Source organism: Aptenodytes patagonicus, chromosome 6 (genome assembly GCF_965638725.1).
Source record: "Aptenodytes patagonicus chromosome 6, bAptPat1.pri.cur, whole genome shotgun sequence".
In the NCBI taxonomy this organism is placed as follows: domain Eukaryota; kingdom Metazoa; phylum Chordata; class Aves; order Sphenisciformes; family Spheniscidae; genus Aptenodytes; species Aptenodytes patagonicus.
In genome coordinates, this window is record NC_134954.1 from 46,115,678 (window position 1) to 46,126,406 (window position 10,729).

The 10,729-nt window shown below is 42.1% G+C and overlaps 1 protein-coding gene across 1 annotated transcript in view; it reads left to right on the forward strand.

The window, feature by feature from the left end:
* Positions 1 to 1,602: 1,602 nt before the first annotated feature.
* MDH1B (malate dehydrogenase 1B) overlaps positions 1,603 to 10,729 on the forward strand; it is a 60,926-nt gene continuing 51,799 nt past the window's right edge. Inside the window, exons 1-2 of the mRNA XM_076342405.1 lie at positions 1,603 to 1,630; positions 1,891 to 2,063. The gene's annotated coding sequence lies outside the window, so the exon portion shown is untranslated. The remainder of the gene's footprint in view (positions 1,631 to 1,890; positions 2,064 to 10,729) is intronic.

Sequence of the window (10,729 nt, forward strand, 5' to 3'; positions counted from 1 at the left end):
TAGTTACTTCCATAAGGGCAGCTCCTGCATAGCTTATAGCTTCCTCATTTCTCTACACAGACCTCATCTGAGATCTCTTCTATCTGAAGGTTGTTTTTTTTTAGGGCTGACACATGCTTTATCTCTAAGCATTTATGCTGATGCTCTAAGCATGTTCCTACAAAACAGAAAGTTGTTCAAGTGTGTTTCTAGAGGGTGCAATGGTCAGTTCTGAGTTAACACTTCCACAGGAAGCTGCAGTGCAATAATAAGGTGTTTTGATTTGTCCAACTTCCCAAAGGATCAAAGAACTCTCAGAACAACCTTTGGCTGAACTCAGGTATGTCCAAAAACACACACCGATCTATGTGGGTGCCACCCTTGCTCTAAATGCCCTGCAGGTTCTTTCCTATTTTCGAGGGCTTTCAGCACATACATTAATTAACATGCAGTGTAAGTTATATGTTGATATTGGCTCTTATTGTGTATGACTACATATTACATGGCTTCTCAGCATTCGAGCTTCTTTTCTCATCATCCTCTTGTGGTTTGGTTCAGGCCTTTTCATGTTGGTAATACAATTGAGTCACCTATGTATGTCGAATAATCCTCATCATTTTCACAGAAAACAATAATACAACCAAGCAGCAGAATTAATGAAGTCTAGTTTCCTCTGAAATTTTGTCCCCGCCCACACACAGTCTGTAACCCACTTCTCCTCAATTTCCGTCATAAGTGTGCCAAAAACCACCCTCAATTTCTTCCACCCTCCTCTTGGAGAGGCCCCCCCTGCTCTTTTCAAACAAGACCTAATTACTGACCTCATCGCACACCCCTTTCCCTCTTAAAGACACTAAGGTGGGGTCTGTACTCCATGCAGCCACCTTTTTTTACAGAGCTTGTAGGAAATTCTTACTTTTGTGACCTCTTTCACATTGCCAGTTTGGCTGAAGGCAGCCAGCTGGTTCATGAGTTATTAAGGAGAGGCTGAGAGATAGACAGTATGATCTCTCAGGCCTTATTTCTTCAGGAAAAGAGGATAAAACCACAAGGTGATTAAAGCCCAAATCTGTATGTCTATGGACCTGGGTTTTTAGAGGTGTCTTTATCCCACAGAGCTGGTGATTTTGTTGAGGAGCTATTGTGTATACTCCCACATATTATCTAATCATTACGTTTTACCACCATCCACTGAGGACAATAGAAATGTTTTAGTATAATGGTTAATTTGTCTATTTGGCTGTGAGAGACTGGGAACTGCATTTAACCGAGACAACAATTCCCTTCTTTTAAACAGCTTGGAAGTTTCCAGGGACCTTGTCTGACTCCTGATTCCCCTCCCTTACTGTTCCCTGTCTTCTAAATTGGCACATGTTGCCAAAAGTGCCTGCTGCCCAAGGAGTGGATGGCATGGCTTCCTGTTGGGCTGTCAACATAGTTCTTTTAATCAGTCAGGGATTTGTTGCTGAATGAAAGAAATCTCCCCCAGACATCTTTCAAGTGAATGGTTTCCACAGAATTCCCAGCCCAAGTTGCCGTGGGAAACTGGGTAAAAAGGTTTTAGAAATCAAGCTCTGGTCTCAAGCACGTTAGGATTTACAGGGTCAGATCCAGCATTGCTAAGGCCAGGAGAAGTTTGATGATGGACTCAGTGAGTGCAGGATTAAGCCCATTGCCACTTAGCTACCATGGTGACAGAAACCTTAGAAATTTCTGAGACATTGCTGGTGTAATTTCAAGTGGTGCTGGACTAATTTCAAGCTTAAATTTGGAATAGTCTGTACAGCAAGTTTAACATTGCCATTTAAATTACAGTCAACTATCTTTTCTCCTAAAATGTATTAAATAATATATGTATTTACATCTTGGAGGTACATTGTGGTTTTGCAAATTCTCTTCCTTTTCATCTAGAAAAAATGACTGCTCAACAAAGAGGATGATTTCCCTTTAAGCTCTTGTGTTTGGAAAACGCTGCTGTTCTTTAGTGAAGAGCCCTCTGAGACACTCCGGCTTTCTGTGAGGACAGAACTCCTCACCCGCTCGCTGCAGTCTGCTCCTGACACATCATCGTATTAACGTTCCTGGTGAGTTTCTCTAAAGTGTCTGCGTGTTTTGAAGCTGAGGAAGAGGGGGAGTCAGTAATTTCACAGAGTACTATAGCACCATGTCAACATTTGTGTTTAGTCCTCTAAGCAAAGCCTGCTGCACTTCATATAGAAATCGAAGGTCTCTCTCAAAAAAATGTCACCTTTAAGCAGGGTGTATTTCACTAGAATACCTGTTAAACATACTATCAAATGCTTTTCGTGGTTTTTCTGTAGAAAAGAAAATGAGAAATTTGCACTACATTACTAAAAATACCATGTAAGAGAAATGTGATAGGCAAAAAATACTGATTAGCTCTAGGATGCTATGTGTTTTTAAAGTAGACCTGTGTTTAGAAACAATTTCTTTTCCTTTGAAGCCTTTTTTCATTTTAAAGCTCTGTGGCTCAGTTTGAATGCTACAGGATTGTGAGTAGGTCACCAACTGAGACTGCAAAGATCCAGGCCCATTCTGTGTTCTGCAGTCCATCTTGCTAGGTACCCTTATGCAAGCTGGTTTTCCGTCCCCACAGTTCACAGGTACGTTGTTGAGTAGTTTCTCAAGTACTATAGTCACATAAAAGGTGATATTTTTGCTGTTCAAAAACATAGAACTCCAAAATAGTTGTATTTGATTGTACAGGGAGGTGAAATAAATGGTGTCTATCCCTGAAAGTTTACAGTATGGAAAAGTGCCATTTTAACCTATTCAGAAAATAAATAACTTATTCTTTCCTGGTCACTTTTGTATCAACATAGCTCCTCTGAGAGGACCTTCACCTGGCAGAGGACTGAAGAATAGCATAGCTAGATCAGTGGGACTGAACAGACCGCCTAATTTGAGTGATCCTGACCATGGAATAGGTGTAGGGTTAGAACAAGCTTTGTCTCAACAGCTATCTTAGACTAGAGAACTCAGCTGGAGTTCCTGATTTTCCTTGGAAGATAGTCAAAGAGCTCAATCTCCTGCTGATATTATAAAGAAAGCATACAATAGATACAACATCAGATTCCTGGTAACCTGGACAAAACCCACACGTTACAGCTGAAAAAAAGCTTCACAACTATCTTATCCATAGAGTCTAAAGGAAGTGACAATTTCTGGAACTTACTCTTTTTCAGTCCCTGGGACACTGTGGGTCACAAGATAGATAATTAATGGGTGAAGCTGGTGGCTGTCTCTGGATCCTTGAGAGTCCATGGGATCCACAGAAGGATGCCTTAACTAAGGCAAGTAAGACTTGCTAAATGAAACAAGTATTTATATAAAAAAATACATATATATTTGAAATATATATTTCCTGTTCTGAACAGAGTCATACATATTGGAAAAGGTTGAAAATTGAAGGTAAAAGTACAACTCCACAGTTTGAAGGGGACACAGAAGAGGAGAACTTGAGACTTTAATGACTCAACTAGACAACCACCCCCAGAAATGTACCCCAGAGAGCAATCCTAGGAGATAGATAGTCTTTCATTGGCCTTTTCTGTCATTTCTAACTTCTTTGATTCCGCACATTTCCATGTCCTTTAAATAGAACAGGGCTCCTATCAATCTCTTGATCTGTTCTCCTGGCACACACAATGACAGTCCTATGTGCAGATGGAGCCAGGGGAGTTTTACTGCCTTTTTTCCTAAAAAACATGTCCAAACTGCTTTTGGATTCACTGCTTCTCCACCCCCATCATTCTGCTACCTCTTCCCATTTCTTTGCTGCTTACATTGCATGACTTTTCTCCCACTTGTAAGATATATGCTTTATTTTATAACGTTTCTCATGCACTAAAAAAAGTGCTAAGTCAAGCAGTTACCAGAGCTGGAAGGTCTAACCTTCCTCCAATTGGCACAGCCGTCATGTAATAGCCATCATGTTAACTTTAAGTATAGATTATTATTATTGAGCTTGTATTACCTTGGCTGTTTGCCCAGCATGTCCTTGATAATTCAGGGTCACAAAAAATGAGTAATACTCTGGTCCTACTCAATAAGACACAGGATCAGCATGATGAAAATGGCCTTAGCATTCAAGAATCCTTTATATTTGGCACTCCAAATTAAATTAAAAAATGGTTTAGATTGCTTTCCATGAATAATTGCTATTAACCCTTATTCCCTTTCTTGCCCCTTCCCAAGACTATTATTGATTCCTGGTTGCTCAGATGCTAAGAATATCCTTGGATAACGTTTTGGGGATTTAAGGCACTAACAAGTTTATGAAATTAATGGGATTCTGTAAGTAGCAGACAAAAGACAGCTGGATAGATTTCTTCATGCACAAGTAGCTTGATACCTGCCTCCAAGATGGGAGCAGTGCCAAGTAATGCATTTTGTCTGCACTCTTGTGCAATCATTTCTCCAATAGAATTATATTCTGCTCGTATGGGATGGTTTGTCACCCCTGAGCATGACCCTTTTATAATATTTCCTAGTCAACTGTTTGACACAGAGCTGGATTTCCCAGATTTTTACCTCTAGGTAATGATCCCTTTAAGTGTTTTCAAAATCACACCACAATTGGTTCAGGTCAATGTCACAGGTAACAGGTGAAGCAAACAACAACGAATTCAGAAACAGTTCCAATATCACAAGTGTTTGACCACAAGGGACATTGCTTATCCCAAGGAAGGTTCATTTTTCAAGTAGAAGCTAAAGCATAAGACCCCCAAAACCAAATTAAAAAACCCCTTCATTTGCTTATAACTAGGTAGCTTGGGGAAAGAAAAAAAGTTGCAACATGCAAATCTAAAGAATATGCAGAAACAGTGACTGAAGTGAGAAGAGAGAATTTGGAGTAAAGTAGCCTTTCTCATAGATTCATGTGTTTCTGTCTTGTGTTTAGAAACTAGAAACACAGACATGAAATACAAACTTACTTTTTGTGTGTTAGATGATGGCAGTGGATGGGGGATCCTTGCTACAATCAGTTGATTGACCTGCCCTGGCACTAGCAGTAAATGACATAAAAACCTGTACTGCAATCTCAGGATGGAAACTTCTGTTATGTGACTCTGGCAAATAGACTTTTACACCTAATTATCACAGAGTGTGCTGTGTGTTCCTTGCTGCCTGGTTATGCTTGTGCTCAGTATCTCCCTCATTAGTTTTAGCCCTTCTTCTGCCCTGTTGCCTCACTAATCAGAGCTAAGTAACATTCATCGGTAATCCTTTTCCTCCTCAGCCCTCTCCCAGGTAAAGCTGTATGGGTGTTTGAGAACAGGAGGAGTTTGTATTTTCAAAACAAGGGCTGTCTCTTTTAGACACTCATGCAGAAGAAGCTAAAGTTAGGAAAAATGGCATTATTAGTCCGTCTGTGACCTACCCATTTCCTCTTTCCCACTGCTAAACCCACTTACTTACATCTTTGTTAGTACAATAAATTTCCATCATTTTCGCAAATGCTCTCCCTCCTCTAGGGATTTTCCATTGCAGTTGGTACTATGCAATCCTAACCACCTCTTCCTAAATTACATTGCCTTCATTTGAGGCATTCCCACACAACAGAGCGCAGCAGTGATGGGATGTACCTTGGGTCAGTATACTGAGGTGAATTAAAAGGTGTGAGCATCGCACTGCATTTGCTCTTTCTGCTTGCCACTGCCTGCCTTGTGAATAGCACACTCATATTGTTTGCCAACTTGCAGAAAAGAAGCTGGTTTTATGAATGCCTACCATGCACGTAAACAGACATCGTGAGATTTAACAGACAGGAGCAAGTGGTGACAGGTTGTCATCAAATTATTCCTTTATATTTTATACCAGCAAGGATCATCCAGTTTCGTTGGAAGGAGGATGCCGGAAATATAAAATGCATTTTAGACAAGATTTTCATTAAGAGTACCCCAGTTTGCTAATTCTAATGCCCAATTGTAACCTCAGTTTATTTTTTCTCATTATTGGTCTCCTCTCAGCTTAGTGGTAATGAAAACAAAGCAGCCTTGGCCAGCCATTTATGTGGAAGGAAATTGTGAGCACAGCATGTCTCATCAAAGCAATGGGTTCTGCTGTGTTTTTTGTGTATGGTATAACTGGACATCCCATCTAGTCAAGAAAACCCAGCTCTGGATGAAGCCAAAAGAAGACACAGGGAATGAGACAAAGTTTATCAGGACCATGAATACCTACAGGTTGTAGGCTGAGGGAACCCAGGACCAGCTCAGGATGCTTTGTTTTCCATTCAGAGCCTGACCCTTCTGTCTGAAGTAGGTTCCAGGCTAGTTTGGAAAAAGGGCAGTTTTGGCTAGAGGGATTTGGGACACAAATGGCTAGGTCTTCAGTTGTCATAAATCAATGCATTTCCATCTGTAATAATGTCTGGAACACACTGAGAACATCTTTCTCTGTTTCTGAGCAGGTTTGTTCCATTTAAGACTGCTTCCAATTTTCATACAGTCTAAGATGTTCAAGTCTGAGAGTTTTTTGCTTGGAATAGAATCTCACAAAAGAATAATATTTGAGGGCATTTCTGGAGCATAAGCAGTTTATCAGTAAGTAACAACTTGCATTGCAAATGCTTCCCCAGAAAGGTCAACTGACAGAGGTGTTTTCCACACTCCCCTCAGAACTGTAGGTTTTTGCTCTTCCATCATGTGATGCTCTAAGAAATGAGGCTACACACGTACGTTTAGTATTATAGTTCCCTCGTGATATCTTCACTTTCCTTAATGAGGGCAGTGTTGCTAACTTGTTAGGAGCCTGAGGACTGTATCAAATTAACATAGCATGGAGGAGAAATTAACAGAGAGAGGAGCTCCTTGCATGAAATGGAATGAGATCACTGATGGCCCTTTCTTCAGTCATTATTTTTGTATTACAGACAAAATGTTAACAAGGATAATATAGAACACTGTTACTCAGAACTGGGATGCCCTTGTTTTTATTCAATAACCTGAATGACCAAAAGTAATTAATCCTTCGCCATACTAATTATATAATAAAGGAAGCATGATTTGGGTGTTTAACTGTGAGAAAGAAAAGGAAGGGGCATGGGTCTTAGTAAAATTAGTGGGGAGAAACAACAATGCATAAAAGAATCTTTTAGTTTTGCATGTGTTTACACATGAGTACTGTTGTCTCAGTAGGATAATGCTGTGCTGCTGCTAACATGCAAGAAGTCAGAATGCGGCTCTTTTCATACTTCATCATAAAGCAAAATCTGGCAAGGGTTAGAGAAAGCAACAAAGGAGTGCAGGAGAATGGACTCATGAAGTGAGGGGAGTTTCAACAGAGACATCCATACTATGTTTCTCTTTAAAATTTTCCTTTGCAAAACATGGTTGACAAAATACACCCTCTCTGCAGTGATTTTTGTTAGCCATACATATCACTCTTTTACAAGCACAAAAGGTACACAAAGAAGTCAGCAAACTGGGAGGGTGTGTGAAATATAGAGCCCGTGTAATGTTTGTAAAGATCAAATTGCTGCAGCCTTGGCCTTTTAGTGCTTGTGGCTTGCTTGTGCAATGATAGTTCCTAAAAAGGGCTGTAAGCACTCATTGCAGGACATCTGTTCTGCAATGGCAATGGGGGCAAGGTGCTGCTTCCCCACAACCTTCATTTGTGGTTTCACTGTGCAAAGTGGGTGAGTCACTACTGACAGATCCAAGGAGCTGTAAGCCCAGGCATGATCAGTGTGCTGACAGCAGCAGACATTCTTCTAGATAATGATTATTGCCAAATATCTCTTTTTTTTTCTGGCAAAGTCTTCCTCTCAGCTTCTATGATTCTTGAATGCTGGAAATGCTGGAGGCAAAAATCTCCCCTCATCCCCCTGCCTAGGTGCCATGTGCAGGGGCATCTTCCCCTGCCTGATGGTGGTTATTGCAACAAGAGGAGCTAATGAGGGACTGAGCCAGTCCACAGAAACCTGCTAATTAACTTTGGGATACACCTGGTTGTATCTTGTAGTGGTAAACAATTTTATCAAAAGATACCCAAGATCAGCAAAACCAGCTCCATTCCTCTCTGGCTCTAGGCATACAGGCTGTGCAACGTCTCTGAATCCAGTAAAGAAGCCCTGGCCAGCAGCATTTTTGTACCAGTGTAGTCATGGGTTAGTTTTGGAAAGCACTTGGTGGCAGCCCAAGCTTGGGTTGGCTTTGGCAAGGTGAGCGTGTGGGCATCAGTCCCCAGAGGGCACCGCCATCTGCTGCTGGTGGCACTGGGGAGCTTCACTGCTGTTTGCCAGCAAATGGCTACGAAACACTGGTGGTCAAACCCCACTTGCTTAAAGGCAGCTCACAGTCATGGGCCAGAAGGACTTGTCTTGTTTCTTACAGTTCCAAAGACACAATATACAAATACAAATATGAAGACTTACAAGTCACATCCTAAACTAAACATAAGTATGGGGAGTGATGCTCCTGTGGGGAGAAGTGCTAATTAGTGACACCTTCTGCTGCAGAGCCCAGCAACAGACAGGTCTTACTGTAAATGAGTGGTTGGTCTGGAAGGACTATGCTCTAGGGAACCTGCAGGAGTTAGATTTAGCTATGCCAATTGGTAATAATCCGTGGACAATGAACACAGGAGGTAAGATTTGTCAACTAACAGTACAGACAAAATGACAGTAAGATATGCTTTGGAAAAATGACTGCAAGGTTTTATCTTTCTTTTTTCTTTTTTTAACAGTACCATGGTCAAGCAATATGCATCCTTCTCTTGGCAGCATTGGAAGAGAATTGCGCAAAAGAATTTTCCAGGTTCTGCCACAGACCCTCTATGAGATCTTAGTCAAGTCACTGAGTCTCGCTGTACTTTATAACTTGAGGACAGTAATATTTCAGTCCTCTCAATGTCCTTTATCTGTGAGTTTTCTGGCAGAAGCTCTTGATCTGCATTTGCCATCACTAGCCTTCAAGCAGTCAGGGGGGAAAAAAAGCATTCTCTTCCCCAAAGTTGGAAATATTTTGTTGAAAATATCTGGTTAGAACACTTCAATTTTCAAGCAGAATCTTGAAATTTGCTAAGAAAATCAGACATTTCATACAAAATCTTTTTTTTTTTCTTTTTTTTTTTTTTTTCCCTGGATGCCACATTTTCTATCAGGGAAAAAAAATAATCTACCCTATTATCTGTAATAGCCAAGCCTAATGGACATATTTCTGGGATGCGGGACTCCTGGGTTCAAAAGCAGACAGAGTACAGGTTGAAATGGGTCTTTTCTATTTCAGTGAATGCCCTGCACCCTCTGGTGTTGGCTGTAACAACACAGAAGCTCTTTCCTTGGCATTTCCTTTCGAGTGGCTCAGGCGGAGGGTGCCTGCTCAATGGGCTGAAACATTTCCTTTCCTCTGGCACTCCACTGAGCTTCCAGCTTCACATGAGGATCCCAGGCAGATCCCTGCAGGCTGCAGGCTCTCCCAAGTGATGGAGAGCCATGCAACCAGGCTCCAGTCCTTCTGCAGAGTCAGCCCCAAAGGATTAATGTGGTTTGTAAGAAAGGCACCCCTCTGTAAATAGACTTTCTTTACGTATCTGTCCTGGTTTCAGCAGGGATAGAGTTAATTTCCTTCCTAGTAGCTGGTACAGTGCTGTGTTTTGGATTTAGGGTGAGAACAATGTTGATAACACACCGATGTTTTAGTTGTTGCTAGACAGTGTTTACACTAGTCAAGGACTTTTCAGCTTCCCATGCTCTACCGACTGAGAAGGCTGGAGGTGCACAAGAAGCTGGGAGGGGGCACAGCCAGGACAGCTGACCCAAACTGGCCAAAGGGATATTCCATACCATGTGACGTCATGCTCAGTATATAAAGCTGGGGGAAGAAGAAGGAAGTGGGGGACGTTTGGAGTGATGGCGTTTGTTTTCCCAAGTAACCGTTACGCGTGATAGAGCCCTGCTTTCCTGGAGATGGCTGAACACCTGCCTGCCGATGGGAAGGAGTGAATGAATTCCTTGTTTTGCTTTGCTTGCGTGCACGGCTTTTGCTTTACCTATTAAACTGTCTTTATCTCAACCCATGAGTTTTCTCACTTTTACCCTTCCGATTCTCTCCCCCATCCCACCGGGGGGGAGTGAGCGAGCGGCTGTGTGGTGCTTAGTTGCTGGCTGAGGTTAAACCACGACAGTACCATCTGTAATGAAATCCCTTAGGAGTCTGACTTTAAGAGACTATTTGTTGCCACCAGCCACAGTTTTGAAAGTTGAGGATGCAAAGAAATCACTCTCTGGTCTGCTCTGTAGGAATAGCACCCCATCCTCATCTTCCTTTTCCCTTTCCCTTTTGTATTTTTGAAGGATTTCGGCAGTTTCTATCTTCACTAATCTGACTGCATCTAAGTGACAGGGCCACACCTCTTGTCTGTCCCCACATGCTTGCACCAGCTCAACTCTTCAGCTTGTTTCAGGCTGGTGTTGATGGTTGCCTGATTATGACCTTTCACCAGCTTTTGAGGCCCTATATTTTCTGGTAAATCCCAATGTGGCAGTTTAGGGAAGGAAGGTGGACGTCGGGGAAGCTGTCCGATTTTCTGTAGTGGGAATTGGGGACATTTAAGCCTCACAGGCGTCCTGCCAATGCCAGCAAGACCCAGGAGTCAGCAGGCTCAGGCAGTGGGGAGAATTGTGACAGAGCAGGACTGTGGCTGACAGAAGGCCTGCATGGGCCCAGGTGAGCCCCTGGAAACATGCTCGAGAAGCAGGGAGTAATAGTGCTCTGTCCCTGTG